The sequence below is a fragment of the Eumetopias jubatus genome, unplaced genomic scaffold, assembly GCF_037043125.1.
Source record: "Eumetopias jubatus isolate StellerSeaLion01/CBP00866 unplaced genomic scaffold, mEumJub1_p1.0 scaffold_1, whole genome shotgun sequence".
Classification (NCBI taxonomy): domain Eukaryota; kingdom Metazoa; phylum Chordata; class Mammalia; order Carnivora; family Otariidae; genus Eumetopias; species Eumetopias jubatus.
The window spans coordinates 103,142,986-103,165,268 of NW_028274807.1; positions in this window are offsets into that span (position 1 = coordinate 103,142,986).

Consider the following 22,283-nt stretch of genomic DNA (forward strand, 5'->3'; position numbering starts at 1 on the left):
TTGGGGAAAACATTTCAGGCAGAAAGAACAGCCACTGCAAAGGTCTTTAGGCTATAGTGTGTCTGTGTGCTGGGGCCACAAAAACGAAGCCAGTGTAGCTGGAGCAGAGTAGAGGGTAAGGGTAGGCACTAGGATAGAAGGTTAGGGTGGGAACAAGTTCTCTGAGCTGTGCTGAAGCTTGATCATATTGTCCTCGCTTGTTTGAATAATCCTCTACGTGTCAAAACTGTAGATAGTAGATCTAACCATTTATAAGACATTTCCACCAGGGTGCCCTAAAATATCCAAACTCAACATAAACGAAAACTCAAAGTATTACTCTCTGCATCTGCGCCTTCTCCAGTCAACCAAACCAGAGACTTGGGAGTCATCTTTGAATCTCTGGAATCCTCACTCCTCCTTTCACCAAATTCAATTAATTATCAAGTCCTGACTATCCTCTGCAAAATACCTCCCAAATCCTTTCATGTTCCTGCATTTCCACTACCTCTGAGCTTGGGTCACATACACAGACCACCAGGTTCATAGCTACTGCCTTTTTTTTTTAAAGATTTTATTTATTTATTCATGAGAGACAGAGGAGGAGAGAGAGAGAGGGAGAGAGAGAGAGAGAGAGAAGCAGAGGGAGAAGCAGGCTCCCAAGGAGCAGGGAGCCCGATGCGGGACTCGATCCCAGGACCCCAGGATCATGACCGGAGCTGAAGGCAGACACTCAACCATCTGAGCCACCCAGGCACCCATAGCTACTGCCTTTTAATTGTTCTCCCTGCATCTAGTCTTGTATTCATGCTACAACTCTGTTGCCACAGTTACTCTTACAAACTTAACTTTTCAAAAGATCCAATTAGATGTGTCATTCTTCAACCTAAAACTCCTCTATGTCTAACCTACCAGAACCCTCGAGGCTGCTCTCAAAGCCTTTGCTAACTTGTTACAATCATAGAACATCTTGAGAACTATTCTGGCAAGGACATTGTCTTAAATTTCAGTCATGTTTACCTGTTTTTATTAGAATACTACTTCAGACATTGATGTGATCACATTGCCATAATCCTTCTTTGTTGAGGGCTCAAAAATGGCACTTCCCGCTATGAACTGAAATAGATAATAGCTTATGACAGGCATCCAAGGAGAAACATACCAGCTATGGGGTGCTTCCAAAAGTATGCATACTTAAAGAAACAAACAAACAAACAAAACAAAAAACAAGCAAACGAACAACAAAATGAAAGGTCTTTGGGGATCTCTCTTTTCCTCCAGAAAAGGAAAAGCCAAAAGGTCTAGCCAGGTTACTAGTTTTGGTTTACCTTTCACTAGTATTATGGGACTACACCTGAAAGGCAAGCTGGCACAATGAGATAACTATTAGATTTACAGTTTGAAGGACTGGATTTTCCATTATGTAGCTGTGTACAAGCACTTCAAAATTCTAGGCCTCAGTTACTCTGTAACATTTTACTCTGTAAAATGTAGAAATTGGCTTTAATGGCAGCACAAAGTCTAGCTATGTTATTCTATAAATCCATGATTCTGAGGCAAATAGAAAAAGGGATAGCAAAAGACAATTTATCTTTGTTTTCCCACTGATTGAATAGCATAATGGATGATGTTTTCTACGTGCTGATTTGTTTAATAAATATTTATCGTGTATCTACTAGGAGCAAGATCAGAGGCTAGAATCTTTACCTAAGAACTGGACTTAAACAAGAGTATATCAAATTGCAGAAGGGACTTTTTTCTACAGATACACATTGTACAACTTAATTGCTTTCAGACAAATGCTCCACTGAGCTTAGATATCTAAAGGGTTTCCTTTGAGAACATATCATATTTTTAAACTGTTAAATGTCCTCAGTATTATGTATTAAAGCCTTGCAATAAAGAAAAAGAGGCCACCTTGAAATCTAACATTTGGATGAAATAATTTTAATTCATGAATTCATCAGGATTGCTATCACAATGATTGAAAGTGGCAAAAAAAATTCTAGGAGAACTGGACCTTTAAGAACTGATTTTTTGTTGGCAAAGGAAACATGTCCACTATAATAGGACAATTTAAATGCATAACTGTTAAAACAAACTCTTTAAACTATTCCCTGCATGTCCCAACATTCATCATGTTGACTAGCAAGACATCAATTTTTCATAAATACTGTATAACTGAAAAGGAGACATTTAAAAGAAAGAAAAAATTGAATTCCCTGTTTCAGCTCAGGCTCTGATGATTTCGGCATTTTATAAGGTGACTAACTGATTGTATGGGGGGAAGAAGCAAGCGGTACTTCACAGAGGCATACAGATTGAGTTCTCTCTTCTGTTTTACCTTTTTTCTTCCTTAACCACCTTGATTTTTTCTTCTCCCTGAGGCATTGCCTATGTCCCAAGAAAATGAGCTGGCTGCACAGCAAAGTCTATACTATTGTGCCTTCACATCTGCCTCAACAAATGCCAGGGCTGGCAGCCCACATGTGGCAAAATGGATCAGAACAGGGCACAGTTCTATTTTGTTTAAATTACCCATGATGTATTTTACCTTGGCAAAGGGAAAATATAAAGGTTAGGGGTAAAAATATTTTTTTTAAATCTTTCAAGGACCATTCCTAATATTTTAATTATCAAAGGAGCTAGGTTTTTTTGTTTTGTTTTAATGACTTCACTCCAATGCCTCAATTTTTTGGTGTCTAAAATCCCCTTCTTCTTTAGCATAAATTTCACATAAAGTCTCTTTTGAAGGGTCTTGGGATAAGAGAATACAGAACCTCCAGGAAATGTTTTCTGGCTTACCTGGTTTTTAGGCACAACAGATAAGCCTCATCCTTGTCTCAACATAGAGTTAAACAGTATCACTAAATACATCTTATTCTTGTCCACAGCATAGCAAAATTTACTTTGATTTTGAATAAAAACAGATGTTTAAAGTCATAGCAAAGACTATGAAATAAAGAACTTCTTGTCTCATACAAAGCAACTAGTTCAATAGTATGCTGATGTATAATTTTCAGAAAGGTACAATCCTGACTCTCATGAAATATAAAATGACCACATATCAAAGATTGTCTCCAACTCATAAATTAATAAGAGAATCCAGAACATGTAAAGACCAAGAGAAAACTTAAAGAACAAACATATATATAGGCAATCAGAAATGGTGAAATGAATGTGTTAATAGATGCAAAACTGGTTAATATTCCTTGAGGCTATAAGATGTAATGTTTGAGGCTATTTTTTTCTATGGGGTAGAAATCAATTACATTTCTATGGGGAATAGTTCATTTGCATTCCCATGGACAAGAATCATTTGTGTTAATGTTCATTTTCTACAACTTAACTTCTTTCTTTTCAGAATTACAAAAATAGTCTAGTCAATAGAAATATAAGGTTCACACATCTATGGAATCATATAATCCATGGAGAGTCCACTAGACAACATCTACACTCCATTGTAAGAATACCTAGTAATGTCTCCTATCTATTTCCTACTCTTGAACAACTTTTCCAAACAACTTTTTGAGGCAGGGGGGAAGTGGGGAGGGGCAGAGGGATAGGGAGAAAGGGAATCCTATCCTAAGCAGGATCCACACCCAGCGCAGAGCCCATTGTGGGACTTGATCTCACAACCCTGAGATCATGACCTGAGCTGAAACCAAGAGTTGGATGCTTAACTGACTGAGTCACCCAGGCACCTCAACTAAACAATTTAAGGTAAGAAAGTCATCACATTTCCCCGCATCACTCTTGGTTTGTTAGAGTAATGCAACATTTATATTGTTCCAACTTTTTTTCCTGTGAGAAACATTTTACTGATTATCCTTATGCATATAGTTTAATACACATTTACTAGTATTTATGCAGGAGAGTTTCCCATTAGTACAATAACTAGGTCAAAAAGTATGATCATTTTAAGGAGTAACCAAAGAGCCAAATTGCCTTCCAAAATTACTTTGTCAATTTTATTCCTAATAAAAAGTATGTGGGGGTGACCATATCCTCAAACTCTGCTAACACTTAATATGATTTTTTAAAAAATTTTCACTCTGAAAGGAAAACAGTGAGATATTTGACCTAAGTGAGTGTGTGTAAAAAATATATGTGTATGTATATATATGTATTTATATATGAATTTATACATATGTGTGTGTGTGTGTGTGTGTGTTTGTATAGAATGTTTCTTCTTGGGTCCAGGATTTTATGATTTCCTATAAATGGTCATTTCCCAACTGAAGTGTATAAAAATATTTTTCTAATTCTTTTATAAATTCTTATATATTTAGATTTTAGTCCATCTGGAATTTATTTCATATATGGTATGAGGAAAGAATGTAAATTTACATGTTTGTCTTCAGATGGATAAACTAGTTATATCAAGATAATTTATCGAATAGTTTGTCTGTTTTTTTATTTTTTAAATTTTAATTCCAGTGTTATTAACACACAGTGTTATATTCATTTCAGGTGAACAGTATAGTGATTCAACAATTCTATACATTATTCAGGGCTCTACATGAATCTACCTTTGAAGTCTATATTCTGTATCATTGATCCACTGCTAACTTTTTGAAACTATACAACACTACTTTAATTACTGTAGCTTTATAGGAGTTCTATTATTTGGAAATGCAAATGCCCCTTAATGTTCCTCTTTTTCACAATTTACTTAATTCTGCCTTCACATATAATCTTCCCACTGAATTTTAAAGTCACCTTGGCCAGTTCCACAAAAGGCCTGCAGGGATTCTGAGTGGGTTTACATCAATTTTATAAATATACTTGGAAAAAATGAAAAATTTTAAGTTCTTGAGTCTTTTATCCAGAAACCCAACCACTTTATTTATTTGGGTATTTTTTATGTCTTTTAGTAAAGTCTTGTGGTCCTATCGCTTAGGTTTTATGCATTACTTGTTAAGTTTACTCCTTGGCATTTTTAGTTTCTGACCCTTTTATGAATGAAATTTTTTACCTTTTATAAAAAAATTTATAATTATTATAATTTATAATTTATTAAAAACATAATTATAATTTATAATTTATTAAAAATTTATAATTATTATTGCTTATTATACAGCAAAGAGATTTACATTTTTATTTATTTATTTTTTAAAGATTTTATTTGAGAGAGAGAGAAAGCATATGAGAGGGGGGAGGGTCAGAGGGAGAAGCAGACTCCCCGCCGAGCAGGGAGCCCGATGTAGGACTCGATTCCGGGACTCCAGGATCATGACGTGAGCTGAAGGCAGTCGCTTAACCAACTGAGCCACCCAGGCGCCTCGAGATTTACATTTTTAAATGTTTACCTCATGGTTGTTTTTCTAATTCTACAAGTTTTTCAATTGATTCTCTTAAATATTCCAGGTAAAGGATCACCACACTTTTAGTGTGACATATATATATATATATATCTCATACTGATAGTTTGGTCTCCTTCTTTCAAATATCTAGACCACATTTCTTTTGCTTTCTTATTCCATTGGCTGGGATTCTCAAAACATCACTGAGTAATGGAAGTAATAACAGATATTCTTATGTTCTTTACTTTAATGTTAGTGGAAATGATTCTAGTATTTTCCCATTAATGCAGTTATTTCTTATATGATTTTAATAGTTCTTTTTAAGGAATGGATCTATTAGGGGGAAAAATAGCAACTGTTGAGATAATTGACTTTCCTGTCCACTCCCTTTAAAAGCTATATTCATGGGGTGCCTGGGGGGCTCAGTTGGTTAAACATCTGTCTTTGGCTCAGGTCATGATCTCAGGGTCCTCAGATAGAGCCCCACATCATTGGGGCTCCCTGCTGAGTGGGGAGTCTGCTTCTCCCTCTGCCTCTGCTATGCCCCCTGCTCATGCTTGCACTCTCTCTCTCAAATAAATAAATAAAATCTTTTTAAAAATCCAATAAAATCTATAAAATCTATATTCATATAACTTGGTATTATTTAGAGTAAGCACTGCTTACTCTAATGATGGTGAATTGCAGAGATTAGCAAACATACATCAGAAAATCCCAAGTAAATAATTAACACTCTAGAGATTCTGAAGGATATGCCAGACACTCATTATTCTAGATTCGCTCTACTTGGTTACCCTTTGAAAGAGATTACCAGAATTCTCTATATCTGGATTATGTCTTCTTAATAAAATTGACTTTACAAAATTATAAATTAATCCCTTGGAATGTTTGTCAAAGATTGATATAAGAAATGCTCCTAAGTAGAACAGCATATTTTTTGGTAAAAGAGCCAAAATCCAACCCAGTTAGGAGTGATGTGAGTAAAAGCTTTTCTCTTTTAATGAACTGGTGTGATCTTTTATTAGGCAGAGAGAGCTATTTAAAACACTCACTTATTGGCCTTCACTGCCAACTAGCTTAGATCTAAGTTGTGAAATTATTAAGTATATTCACTTATATCTAGTTCTTCTCTATTTCTGATACATAGAAGAGTATAATTCCCTATTCCTTTGGAGGTAGGTGTGGCTGTATAACTTATTCTGGCCCCCAGAGAAGAGGTGACTAGAAGTAATATGAGTCACTTTTAGGCTAAAGCATTTAATTGCTAGAGGCCAACTCTCTAGCTCTTTTTCTTTAGCTAGATTAACCAAGAAAGCTATGGATAAGGTCTAGAAGATGGTATAGCCTGTCAGCTTGGATCTAAAACTGATCAGTTAGAGGTAAAGGCAATTCTCAAACCACACTGATGCATAACATGACCAAGAAATAAATTTATTTGTATTTTATCATGGAAACTTTGAGATTATTTGTTATTTCGGCATAACCTAGCATATCCTAAATGATACCTAGATGGTATGTTACATTGCTTAAAATATCATTTTAAAAGGTATATTTCTACATCTATCCCCTGGTATTTAGTTTTCATTCTTTTTAAGAGTTTAATTACTTGGACCTTTGAAAGTAATCTGCTCCTCATTTTGTTATTTTTTTTTTTTTAGTCTCTTTTGGAATTAGAGTATAAGAAATATGAGCACAAATTTACGAATGTTGGATCAACCTGGTCAAAATCATTGGCTCAACTTCATAAAATGAAAAGATAAAAACAAATCTGACTGTAGGAACTATAATACAAAGTCTATACTTGGGCTTGTTGTTGTTGTTTGCTTTATCTTTTGTAACTGGTTAGCTACAGATAGTGACCCTCTCATTACTGTTTTTATTGATAATCTTTGAGGATAGATCTGTGACTAAATTTTTTGTTGAATCTCTTCCCTTTTTGTATTCCTTCTATGACTATTTCTTTGTAAGAAGTATCTATAACATCTGCTGATATTGATATTGGTCCTTTCATGCTACTGTTGTTTTGAAGAGCAGCTGCTACCACAGGCAATGAAAGGTATAACTGGAGGCAAACATAAAGATCACTGTCTCTCTTGAACATCATTTAACCCTCAGAGAGCATGAGACCCTCCTGGTGCAGATGCAGGCCAGTCCTCTACATCCTAGAAAAAGCCAAAAGTATATTAGATCCCTTGATGGCCATTTGTTTCAGAGACAAGGCAATGATGCCAATGCCACTTCAGTCCAAAATGTTAGCCAAAATGTCAGCATTGTCTACTATGAAATTATCCACTAGCATAAACATACATTATGTTTATAAGATATCTGCCAAATGTGAAAAGATAAGGTAGAACCATTATTTTTCTTTCCCTATATTGGTACCACACCTTTATTTATTCAACATTATGTAAATATTTTTTGAATACCTACTATATGCCAAGCCCTTTTCTAGGCCCATGAGGTAGGTCAGTGGGTGAAACAAAGGTCACCACTACTCTTCTGATGGCCTGCATTCCAGAGGCATAATCAGACAGACAGTGGGCATAATAAATAAGTTGATAGGTGCTATATAAAAAAGAAGTAGTAGAACAGGGTAAAGAGGATAGTTACAATATTAAATAATATGGAAGTTTAGCCTCACTGAGAAGGTGACATCTGAGCAAAAACTTGGAAGAAGTGAGGTATCTGGCTAGGCAGATATTTAGGGAAATCTTCCAGGCAGATGAAGCAACCCATATGAAGGCCTGAGGGTGGAATATGCCTAGGTACTAAAAATACAGCAAGGGGGCCAGGAGGCTGAAGTGGGGGAGTAAGCAGTATGGTAGAAAAAGAGGTCAGAGAAGCAATGAGGGGAGGAAGAAGGTCCTGCAGGGTGTATAGGTTCTTGCCCTGAGAGAGATGGGGAGCCAATGGAGGGTTAGAGCAGAGGAGTGACTTGTTGACTAAGGTTTTAAAAGGATCACTCTGGGGAGGGGGGAAAGACGGCAGAGGAGTAGGGGATCCTATTTCAACTGGTCCCCGGAATTGAGTTGGATATCTACCAGACCACTCTGAGTACCCATGAAACCAGCCTGAAATGTAAGAAGATAGATCTGGATCTCTACAAAAAGAATATCGCGGGCAGTTGGTTTCGAGGTATGAAGCGGGGAGCTGTGATTCCACAGGCAGATATGGGAGGATAAACGGCAGCGGGAGGGAGCCTGGCCGTGAGGATCCTACACCACCGGTGAGCGACAGCCTTGCACGCTGGGGACGGGCACAGACTCGCAGACCGGTAGCGGCGGGAAAGGACTCTAGACGGAAACCCCAAGCGGCGGGGTCACGTGTGCAAACTGGAAGTGGCTGGTGGTTTTAGAAGCACAAAGGGCAGAGATGTGCTCCGACCTCGAGGCAGGACTGGGAGCACTGGGGAAGGGCGCACAACCCAGGATGCTGCAGTTTATAGCAGCACAGACAGAAACGGAGATAGTGTGGCCTGGAGAGTTCACTGAAGAACAGACTGCGGTCTCTCTGCTCTGAGGCAGAGGGTTAGAAACGGTCTCCTCTGCTCTGACTCACAGAAGAGATGCGGAAAGCCGCCAGAGAACAAGAGCCCCCAAAACTGATTCCCACTGAGCCCATCCCCTGCCACTGGGGGGCGGGGCAACTCCACCCAAACAGGGTTGCCTGAGTAACAGTGCGGCAGGCCCCTCCCCCAGAAGACAGGCTGGGAAAACAAGAGGCTAGCAAGCCTAAGGTCCCTAGAACACAGGTGCATCTTGCTTGGGTTCTGGTCAATAATTTGGATTCTATACATTCCCTCAAACATCCATCAACAGAATGACTAGGAGGAGGAACCCCCAAAATAGGAAAGACTCAGGGATTATGACTTATGCCACAGATTTACAAATGGATGCAGATATATCCAAGATGTCGGAGATGGAATTCAGGCTAGCAATTGTGAAGACAATAGCTAGAATGAAGAAATCAATTAATGGCAACATAGAGTCTCTAAGGGCAGAAATGAAAGCTGAATTGGCAGAATTTAAATGCTATCAATGAGGTCCAATCTAATCTAGATAATCTAACAGCTAGGGTAAGTGAGGCAGAAGAACAAATAAGTGACCTGGAAGACAATTTAATAGATAAAAAGGGAAAAGAGGAGGCCAGGGAAAAACAACTCAGAATCCATGAAAATAGAATTAGAGAAATAAGTGACACCATGAAGCGTTCCGGATCCCTCCGGAATCCCGGAGGGAGTGGAGAGAGAGAGGGAGGACTAGAAGATATATTTGAGCAAATCGTAGCTGAGAACTTCCCTAATCTGGGGAATGAAACAAACACTTGTGTCCTAGAGGCAGAGAGGACCCCTTCCAAGATCAAGGAAAACAGGCCAACACCCCGGCATGTAATAGTAAAACTCGCAAATCTTAGAACCAAGGAAGCCATCTTAAGGGCAGTTAGGGGGAAGAGATTCCTTACGTAGAGAAGGAGGAACATCAGAATAACATCAGACCTATCCACACAGACCTGGCAAGCCAGAAAGGCCTGACAAGACATACTCAGGGTACTAAACAAGAAGAACATGCAGCCAAGAATACTTTATCTGTCAAGACTGTCATTTAGAATGGATGGAGAGATGCAGAGCTTCCAAGATTGAGAGAAACTGAAAGAATATGTGGCCACTAAGCCGGCCCTGCAAGAAATATTAAGGGGGGGTCTATAAAAGGAGAAAGACCCCAAGAATGATATACAACAGAAATTTACAGGGAAAATCTATAAAAACAACGTCTTCACAGGCAACATGATGACAATTAATTCATATCTTTCAATAATCACTCTCAACATGAATGGCCTAAATGCTCCCATAAAATGGCACAGGGTTGCAGATTGGATAAAAAGACAGGACCCATCAATATGCTGTCTACAAGAGACTCATTTTGAACCTAAAGATACATCCAGACTGAAAGTGAAAGGATGGAGATCCATCTTCCATGCCAACGGACCTCAAAAGAAAGCTGGGGTAGCAATTCTTATAACAGACAAATTAGATTTTAAACTAAAGTCTGTAGTTAGAGACACAGAAGGACACTATATCATTCTTAAAGGGTCTATCCAACAAGAAGATCTAACAATTGTAAATATCTATGTCCCCAACATGGGAGCAGCCATCTACATAAGCCAACTGTTAACCAAAATAAAGAGTCATATTGATAACAATACTTTAACCGTAGGAGACCTCAATACTCCAATCTCAGCAATGGACAGATCATCTAAGCAGAAAATCAATAAGGAAACAAGAGCTTTGAATGACACACTGGACCAGATGAACCTCATAGATATTTACAGAACATTCCACCCTAGAACAACAGAATACTCATTCTTCTCGAGCGCACATGGAATTTTCTCCAGAATAGACCACATACTGGGTCACAAATCAGGTCTTAACCGATACCAAAAGATTGAGATTATTCCCTGCAAATTCTCAGACCGCAATGCTTTAAAACTGGAACTCAATCACAAGAAAAAAATAGGCAGAAATTCTAACACTTGGAAGCTAAAGACCACTCTGCTCAAGAATGTTTGGGCTAACCAGAAAATCAAAGAACTTAAACAATTCATGGAAATCAATGAGAATGAAAACACACCGGTCCAAAACCTATGGGACACTGCAAAGGCGGTCCTAAGGGGGAAATACATAGCCATCCAAGCCTCACTCAAAAAAATAGAAAAATCCCGAATTCACCAACTAAGTCTACACCTTAAAGAACTAGAGAAAAAGCAACAAACGATGCCTAAGCCATGCATTAGAAGAGAAATAATTAAGATTAGAGCAGAGATCAATGAATTAGAAACCAGACACACAGTAGATCAGATCAACGAAACTAGAAGTTGATTCTTTGAAAGAATTAATAAGATCAATAAACCACTGGCCAGACTTACCCAAAAGAAAAGAGAAAGGACTCAAATTAACAAAATTATGAATGAAAGGGGAGAGATCACGACTAACACCAAGAAAATAGAAACAATTATTAGAAATTATTATCAACAACTATATGCCAATAAACTGAGCAATCTGGATGAAATGGGGCCTTCCTGGAAACCTATAAGCTGCCAAAACTGAAACAGGAAGAAATCCACAACCTGAATAGGCCAATAACCAGTAACGAGATTGAAGCAGTGATCAAAAACCTCCCCAAAAACAAGAGTCCAGGGCCTGATGGATTCCCTGGGGAATTCTACCAAACATTCAAAGAAGAAATAATACCTATTCTCCTGAAGCTGTTTCAAAAAATAGAAACAGAAGGAAAACTTCCAAACTCATTCTATGAGGCCAGCATTACCTTAATCCCCAAACCAGGCAAAGACCCCATCAAAAAGGAGAATTTCAGACCGATATCCCTGATGAATATGGATTCCAAAATCCTCAACAAAATCCTAGCTAATAGGATCCAACAATACATTAAAAGGATCATCCACCACGACCCAGTAGGATTTATCCCCGGGATGCAAGGGTGGTTCAAATTCGCAAATCAATCAATGTGATAGAACACATTAATAAGAGGAGGGAGAAGAACAAGGTGGTCCTCTCAATTGACGCAGAAAAAGCATTTGACAAAATACAGCATCCTTTCCTGATTAAAACTCTTCAGACTATAGGGATAGAGGGAACATTCCTTAAGTTCATAAAATCCATCTCTGAAAAACCCACAGCGAATATCATCTTCAATGGGGAAAAGCTGAGAGCCTTCCCTTAAGATCAGGAACACGTCAAGGATGCCCACTCTCACCACTCTTGTTCAACATAGTACTAGAAGTCCTAGCAACAGCAATCAGACAACAAAAAGAAACAAAGGGTATTCAAATTGGCAAAGAAGAAGTCAAACTCTCTCTTTTCGCAGATGACATGATACTTTATGTGGGAAACCCAAAAGACTCCACCCCCAAATTACTAGAACCCATACAGCAATTCAGTAATGTGGCAGGATACAAAATCAATGCAAGGAAATCATTGCTTTCTTATACACTAACAATGCAACTGTAGAAAGAGAAATTAGAGAAACAATTCCATTTACAATAGCACCAAAAACCATAAGATACCTTGGAACAAACCTAACAAAAGAGGTAAAGGATCTATACCCTAGGAACTACAGAACACTCATGAAAGAAATTGAAGAAGACATAAAAAGATGGAAAAATATTCCATGCTCATGGATTGGAAGAATAAACATTGTTAAAATGTCTATGCTACCCAGAGCAATCTATACCTTCAATGCCATCCCGATCAAAATTCCAATGACATTTTTCAAAGTGCTGGAACAAACAATCCTAAAATTTGTATGGAATCAGAAAAGACCCCAAATTGCCAAGGATATGTTGAAAAAGAAAAACAAAGCTGGGGGCATCACGTTGCCCAATATCAAGCTATATTACAAAGCTGTGATCACCAAGACAGCATGGTACTGGCACAAAAACAGACATATAGACCAATGGAACAGAATAGAGAACCCAGATACGGACCCTCAACTCTATGGTCAAATAATCTTTGAAAAAGCAGGAAAAAACATGCAATGGAAAAAAGACAGTCCCTTCAATAAATGGTGCTGGGAAAATTGGACAGCCACATGCACAAGAATGAAACTCGACCATTCTCTAACACCATACACAAAGATAAACTCAAAATGGATGAAAGACCTCAATGTGAGACAGGATTCCATCAAAATCCTAGAGGAGAACATAGGCAGTAACCTCTTTGACACTGGCCACAGCAACTTCTTTCAAGATACATCTCCAAAAGCTAGTGAAACAAAAGCAAAAATGAACTTTCGGGACTTCCTCAAGATAAAAAGCTTCTGCACAGCAAAGGAAACAGTCAACAAAACAAAGAGGCAACCCACAGAATGGGAGAAGATATTTGCAAATGACACTACAGATAAAGGGCTGGTATCCAAGATCTATAAAGAACCTCTCAAACTCAACACCCAAAAAGCAAATAATCAAGTCAAAAAATGGGCAGAAGATAAGAAAAGACACTTCTCCGAAGAAGACATACAAATAGCTAACAGATACATGAAAAAATGTTCATCATCGTTAGCCATCAGGGAAATTCAAATCAAAACCACATTGAGATACCACCTTACACCAGTTAGAATGGCAGAAATGGACAGGGAAAGAAACAAATGTTGGAGAGGTTGTGGAGAAAGGGGAACCCTCTTACAGTGTTGGTGGGAATGCAAGTTGGTACAGCCACTTTGGAAAACAGTGTGGAGGTGCCTCAAAAATTTAAAAATAGAACTACCTTATGACCCAGCAACTGCACTCCTGGGTATTTACCCCAAAGACACAGATGTAGTGAAAAGAAGGGCCATATGCACCCCGATGTTCATAGCGGCAATGTCCACAACAGCCAAACTGTGGAAATAGCCGAGATGCCCTTCAACAGATGAATGGATAAAGAAGATGTGGTCCATATATACAATGGAATATTACTCAGCCATCAGAAAGGATGAATACCCAACTTTTACATCAACATGGATGGGACTGGAGGAGATTATGCTAAGTGAAATAAGTCAAGCAGAGAAAGTCAATTATCATATGGTTTCACTTATTTGTGGTACATAAGGAATAGCATGGAGGACATTAGGAGAAGGAAGGGAAAAATGAAGGGGAGAAAATCGGAGGGAGAGATGAACCATGAGAGACTATGGACTCTGAGAAACGGTTTTAGAGGGGAGGGGTGAGGGGGGATGGGTTAGCCTGGTGTTCGGTATTAAGGAGGGCATGTACTGCATGGAGCACTGGGTGTTATACGAAAACAATGGATCGTGGATCACCACATCAAAAACTAATGATGTATTATATGGTGACTAACATAACATAATAAAATAAAAAAATAAATAAAAAAAATAAAAGGATCACTCTGGCTGTTGTATTGAGAACAGACCATGAGGATAAGGGTGAGTTAGGAAGTTACAGAAATCCAGGCAAGAAATGGTGTCTCAGACCAGGACGTACCTGCAGTGATGGTAAGAAGTGTTCATATTCTCAATGTATCTTTAAGGTGAGACTTCAGGGTTTCTGGATGGATTAGGTATGGTATATAAGAAAAAGGAATCAAGGATGACTCCAAGTTTTTTGGCCTAATGTAAATATAGTAGAAGAAAAAAGTCAGGAAGGAAGTAAACCTGTAGTAAATAAGGTTCAATTTAGATTTTTTTAAAAGAAAAAGCTTTCCATTCACTAGAAAGTTGGTCTTGTGAAATGGAATCCAGTGAAATCTGCATCAGAGTTACAAACAGGAATTGGGGGTCTTTAAATTCAAAGGTTAGCTCTCTTAGCCTCATAATATGCTGTGTCCACCTTGTTCTGACTTTGCTTGAAATTCTTCTGTTTGTATTTTATTAATCCGCTCCTTGTGTAAATGTGAAAATAAACCGTTCTAAATGATTCACCTTACTCAAAAGCTCTCATAAATAACCCACAGTAAATTAGGCATCTTCCTGTAAATGTAGTTCATGAGGTAGTTAAAATTTGCCCACATGAAAGTGACACTTATTTGGCACATTTATGGCATTAACAGAGACTAAAATAGCAACCGCTCTTCAAGCTCTGTCATGAACTGTGGTAGACTGTGTTATTCCATATATGACACATCTTTTACTAGAGCATGGTCCACTTTCCAAGAAAAAGATGCAACAGATATGGTGAAAGTTGCTTAGGTTTTGGAATCGGGCCAGACTATATTTGAATCCTAGCTTTCATAATTACTAGCTATGTAGCACTGAAAAATTTGCTAACCTTCTCAGAGCCTCACTCACTTTCTTTATCTATAACTCCAGGACAACAACTTCCATCTTGCTTGGATGTTCTGAGGATTTAAAATAACGTATGTAAAGCCTGGAGCCTGAAAAGTGCTAAGCAAATAGAGATATTATCATAACATATAATATACATGTATTAATGACTACTATTATATATTGGCATACAAACTTACTATATTTTAATAATGGTATTAATGTATTAATATATTAATTAGGTTGAAGTATGAAAATAAGAATAGTAATAGTAATAATATGACAATGACACCTAAGGCAGAGTCAAAGCACAATTAATTCTGTATATTTTATTAGAAGAAATAAGAAAGTTCTATCAGACCATGTCATGTCTAGAGTTTCTTGGCCTACATGTTGCTAGTTGTTTAGATAAAAAGGAGATACACAATTGAAAATGTGTCAGCCTTAAACATATCGACAATTGATATCAAACAAGGTGACCCACAGCCTATTTCCTGATGATGTCATAGCTGTAAGAGCTGGAAGAGAGAAAGATTGTTCTACCCAAGGGCCACGTGCAAATGCGGTATGTGCTGTCACCCACTCCCTAGGATTTTAGGACTGCCTATCTCTTACAATCACAGCGTTTTTCAATACCAAGACTTTACAAATATTTCCAGAAACCTTCTGACACTCAAGGAAACTTGCCTTAGCATTTCAAACTAGATATGTTTCTGCCATTTTTTCCCTCTAACATTGATTGGTTAGATTGGAATTGGGTTCGAATTTTAAGTTACATCCACACCCGAAACATCAAACTAGGGTTCTGAAATGCAAAATTTTGTTTGTGATTTCTTGCTAGAAAGTAAAAGGATGATATCTGGGGACTTCAAAGAAGCCACAGCATTCTTTCTATTATTATTATTATCATTAGCATTCTTGATTTTTCATGCAGCTCTCTTGGAAGAGATAAGGAAAAATCAGACCGCTCTGTGGCACACACTTCGGATGAGTGAACAAATGAAGTCTTGGTTTACTGAGAACATTTACTGAATCAACAACTGTGCACAACACTGTCATAGACATTGTCTCATTGGTCCTCTGAATAAGACGGATGGTATAACTTCCATTTTACATATGAAGAAACTGAGAATGGGAGAGATTAGGTTACAAGCCAAAGTCCACACACCTGGTATGTGGTACAGCCAGGATGAGAACAGTCTCTTCTGCTTTCCCAGAGAGAACTCTCTTTCTACATTTCTTCTCACATTTCATTTCTTCTTCCCATCTTTTCCCCAGGAGATCAGGCAGCTTTTCTTTTTGTTATCTGCTTGGGATCAACACTACCACTATGGTGGCCATATTCTGAGTTACAGGAGTAAAATGTAACCCCTAGCAAAGGGCCGAGGAAGAAGACTTTGGAAGTTCCCAGCATGCACAGTGGGTTGTGCCGGCTAATAGGGGACTAGCAATGCATTATTTTGAAGCTGACTTGAGTCTTCCAAATCAAATAAAAGCCCTAAATATCCACTGGGGGGAACTAAAACTAGTTATTTCCAGTAATTACAAATTATATCACTCCATTTTATGCATAGATAGTTAAAAAACTACCACAGGCTATAAAATTACTGGGTAATGAAAAAAAATCCTAAGGTTTTGATTTATTGTCCCTGCTATCAGAGATGACCACAGCCACTGTTAGAAATGTACAAACAACCTCAATGAAGGTTTAATGGGTTTTTATCATGAGCTTCCATTGCCTGCTGCCTGTGAGATGAAGCTTTGTGCTTCTGTGCATTGTGTAATTAAAATCCTTTCACTCAAAAGAGAAGCAGAGACAGTTATCAACTAATTTATGAAAGAAACAGGAAGAATCTTACATTACCAATAAGAACAGTGGTAGGAATTTTTATTTAAGTGTGAACATTATTAATTGCCACTGCGACTCTGGAGGCAGAGTTCTCAGATAAAAGCCTTCGGCTGTGTCTAGGTGATAATAACAGATGATGGTGAACAGATTCAGCTTCCAGTGTTGTTTTCAATTACCTGCTTTCTTGCCTGAGAGAGCTCAGAGCCTTCCTGAGAACGCTGTACCCAGAGTACAAAGAGTACAGTGTAACCCTGACATAAAGACAAGGGTACCCTCACAAGCCCTGTGACCAGACACCGATCAGGGCAATCACACAACAGAAAGACACAAATTTACGACCGCTTCCTCCTTTGAGAGTGAGTTTGTCTGTGAGATTAGATGTGATCAGAGATTAGATGTGACAGCTCCCAAATATTTTGAGTTAAAAACAAACAAAAAGAAACAACCATGCTATGAGTCAATGATTTCTTTGATATTATACCTCCAAAAAAGGTTTCCTGAAAATCAATACAACCCCCCAGGAAGAATTATTCTTTTTGTCCAGATACCTCTTTTTGCCACCTTATTGTGGCTGGAACTGACTGGCTGATGTGGCAAAGCTCAGCAAACCCCAGCAGTGCAGAGTGAATTACTGATGACACACAAATACTGAGATTAACCTTAAACATTGTTTGGGCTGTTCCCCCAACCACTACAAATTAGGTAATAACAATGCAGATCTGTGGGGCTGCTGAAGGCAGTTTTTTCAGCCAGAAGTCACCTAAGAAAATACTTTTGCTTTTGAAGAGTTTTCATTGTTAGGGATGGATCCTGTTTTCAAAGGGAGAAAGCCACAGTCATTGATTCTGCCTTTTTAAGCTCTTAATCATTCCTAAAATTTATCCCTATTCTCTGGCTCCACTTTTCACCCCACCTGACAGAACCTGGCAGCAAACTGACCAAAAGGAGTACACAATTCAGAGGAACAAAAGACGCAGTACATGTTCATCGTCCTTGAGATTAGATGGCGTGGTCACTCCTATTACTCCTCTCTTACACTGTCTTTGTGGTTCATACATCCCTTCCTTAGGTTTATAAATTCTAAATTATAAGATTTCTCCAAATATTTGCAAATGACATATCAGATAAAGGGCTAGTATCCAAAATCTATAAAGAACTTATCAAACTCAACACCCAAAGAACAAAGGATCCAATCAAGAAATGGGCAGAAGACATCAACATACATTTTTCCAAAGAAGACATCCAATGGCCAACAGACACATGAAAAAGTGCTCAACATCGCTCGGCATCAGGGAAATCCAAATCAAAACCTCAATGAGATACCACCTCACACCAGTCAGAATGGCTAAAATTAACAAGTCAGGAAACGACAGATGGAGGGGATGCGAAGAAAGGGGAACCCTCCTACACTGTTGGTGGGAATGCAAGCTGGTGCAGCCACTCTGGAAAACAGTATGGAGGTTCCTCAAACAGTTGCAAATAGAGCTACCATACGATCCAGCAATTGCACTACTGGGTATTTACCCCAAAGATACAAATGTAGGGACCCGAAAGGGTACGTGCACCCCAATGTTTATAGCAGCAATGTCCACAATAGCCAAACTGTGGAAAGAGCCAAGATGTCCATCGACAGATGAATGGATAAGGAAGATGTGGTATATGTACACAATGGAATATTAGGCAGCCATCAAAAGGAATGAGATCTTGCCATTTGCAATGACGTGGATGGAACTGGAGGGTGTTATGCTGAGTGAAATAAGTCAATCAGAGAAAGACATGTATCATATGACCTCACTGATATGAGGAATTCTTAATCTCACGAAACAAACTGAGTGTTACTGAAGTGGTTGGGGGTGGGAGGGATGGGGTGGCTGGGTGGTAGACATTGGGGAGGGTATGTGCTACGGTGAGCCCTGTGAATTGTGCAAGACTGTTGAATCACAGATCTGTACTTCTGAAACAAATAATGCAACATATGCTAAGAAAAAAGAAAAAGAAGAAGATAGCAGGAGGGGAAGAATGAAGGGGAGTAAGTTGGAGGGGGAGACGAACCATGAGAGAGGATGGACTCTGAAAAACAAACTGAGGGTTCTAGAGGGGAGGGGGGGTGGGGGGATGGGTTAGCCTGGTGATGGGTATTAAAGAGGGCACATTCTGCGTGGAGCACTGGGTATTATGCACAAACAATGAATCATGGAACACTACATCAAAAACTAATGATGTAATGTATGGTGATTAACATAACAATAAAAAAATGAAAAAAAGATTTCTCCTAGTAAACTGACTTAATAATACACTTTTTAAAAAGTGTTTAAATACCACAGGCTGATGAAAGGCTAAAAACACAAAATTAATTTTGCATTATATAGTTCCAGATGAAAAACTAAAAATCGTTCCAATGTAAATGACTCATTACTCCCACAAGAGGTATTATTCTTCAATTACTTAAAAATCAGCTTCTTCCAGTTACTTGGCATCTCAAAAGACTATGAAAAAATAGATGACTGAGACAGCAGCTGACAGTCCAAGTCAGAACAAAGCAACAGATTTGTGGTTGCCTATTCTTCCTACTTAACTTTATTTCCCCAGTGCTTATAGGATATAGGGCTGTAGACTATAACAAATCACCTGGAAAAAAAAAAAAAAAGGTAACCCTGTGAAACCCATAGTGTGACCATGAAGAAAGCACTTGGGAGAAAATACTTCAGCTGTGCTGTTCTTCAGGAAATGAGGACCAGGATCAGATACTGGACTTTTTGGAAACAGGCTAAAATTGTCCAGCTAGTCTTGATTAGAAATCAGGAAAATTAACAGGAGTGTATAGAAAATGGGTTATTTGTATCAATGGGACTTCGTTGTTTTCAGAAATATTCATTCTACGTTCCACAATCCAGCCAAACAATTAGTTAATGCACCTCTAACTCTGAACAATCAAGGCTGCTTTTTGGTTCAAAAGAATTAAGGAACTGAAAAAGACTAAAGTAAAAACTGAAGAGTACTGCCACCTTTGAAAATTCAATTTTGGTGTAACAATAGAGTAGTTAGCATATGAAAAGAAAGTCCAAGCTCATAAAATCAATTAGATACCACATCTGAAAACTATAATATTAAGGGTCAAAAACAGCCTTTTCAATGGAAGCCAGTGCATTACCAATTTCTTTAATAGTCTGCTCTTCTCAGTGAGCATTTTCAGTATGGAGACGACCATTAGGGCTATTGATGTAGAGACCAAGGGTGTCCAGGTCCATCAACTGTGGTACACTGTCCCAGAGGTGGAACAAGACTAGAATCATGACATGTTCATCCACATAGAATAGGCACGGAGAAGAAGAAGGTCTAGCCAAGAATATGAAGCAAAGCACTTAGATAAGATGAGAGTGGCAGGTACCCATTTAAAAGATGCTGAGGTTCAAGGAAGTGCTTTTTCAAAGTCTTGTTACTAGACCTGGAATCCAAGGTCAGAACATAAATGAAGCGATATTTAGTTAAATAATATGCTAAATTAGGGGTCCTTAAAGTGTTCCTTACTTAGGAATCAATTGGCTCTAGGATGAGAGGTAGAGTCGAAGCTTTTGTTGGGGAATCAGGTGGCCACAGTTATTGGCAGAATAGGACTCTTCCAGCAGGAGCAAGCAATGGTTATGCCAGGATGATCAGTTCCTGGTGCAGAATTGGCCCTGAAACATGATTCCTTTACAAAGTCCTTGATGCTATAATCATTTGTCTCTTTTTCATGAAGATTACATAAAGCATGTAAAGTTGCAATATCTCCTAGACAATGGGATATTGCTTGCTTTTTGCATAAATAATTAGTGAATTACAACTGATGGAAGTAGCCTTTGTGTGAGTAACATTTGCATCCTCTAGAAAACTATTTTCTCTGTTACCTAACAGGTTTTGACTTTCAGCACCTTTCTAAGCATTATCTATATTTTATACATATGCAACAATACTGTGGGCACTCCTCTTCTGTTTGGCCATAAGTTAGTTGATTCATGGATCAAATGTGAAGGAACAATCAATATCATTTCTAGACTTCACATTAGGCTCTCTTGGAGAAGGTTCATTCTGAGTTTATAAGTTCTTTTTCTACATTTTTGGAAGATGGTACATTTTCATACATGAGATCAGGTCCAAAATTTCCTTCAAACTTTCCTTAATGCCTGACTTTCAAAGCCCTTCATTACTGGACTCTCTAGCTTTGCTTCCCTCATTCACACAACCTAGTTTTAAATATACCAAACTATTAATAGTTTCTCAAACATAAGCTATTTCAAACAGCTATGCTTTTGCACATGCTGCATTCTCTACCTGGTACGTTCTGCCCTGACTAAAGATTATCTCCTGTTCATCCTTGAAGATTCATCTGACACATAATCACTTGTTGCAGGCTCCTCCTTCCTGGGCTCAACTGGGCACCTTGCCTAGATGTTGCCAAAGCAGTCCGTGTTTATAATTGTCATCTGTCATTATTTATTTACTTATTGGTTTGCCTAAAATGTGAGCTCCTTGAGGGCACTCATTCTCATTAATTTTAATAAAAATCTATGTAACTCAATATATCTAAAATATTATTTTCTCAACATGTAACCAATATAAATAAACTATGACTGAAACTTCTACATTCTTGTTTTTTTCCTAGCAAGTCTTCACAATTCAGTACATATTTTATACATGGGATACAAAACAGTTTGAATCAGCCACAATTAAAGTGCTCAATATGTGGCTAGTGGTCACAATGTTGAACTATATGGTTCTATTTCATTGCTCTTAGTGCAGTGTCTGGAACCCAAAAGGTATTCAATAAATGTTGCTGACAAATGAGTCTCAGGCACAAGCAGCATTAAGTATTGCATCTTTAATGCCATAAAGTTGAAATTTCCATGTAAGGTCATTATGATAGACAATTTTGAAATTAAATCTTTCTATAATCTCTGGATTTTTAATCATTCCTTGATGGATGGATTGATTTAGGTAGTCATGTCTCATCATAAGTAACAGTATAACTAATAATCTTATTGTGCTTTAGTCTGCTCCTTTGTGATGTATGGAGTTACTTAGGAAGAGAAAGCTTTTCCTAGAGCCAATCTACTTTTTAGGGGCCACAGATTCCTACAAGGCCCAGAGACATGCTTGTTTTATTTTACTCTAATTTGCTCAGTGTTTTAGAAGTGTCTTTTGTCAAATCACTCTCTTGGCCATCACTCTGTTCATCTCCTCTACCCTTTCTGCTTCTTTATGTTTGCTTTGTTCCTCAGCTCCTCTAACATCACAGAGCTGGAGCAAGACTACAAATGGAGCCCCACTTATACCATATGTCTAAATACTTAAATTTATAAATTAAGTCAACAATCTGTTAAATAAAATATGTTCATT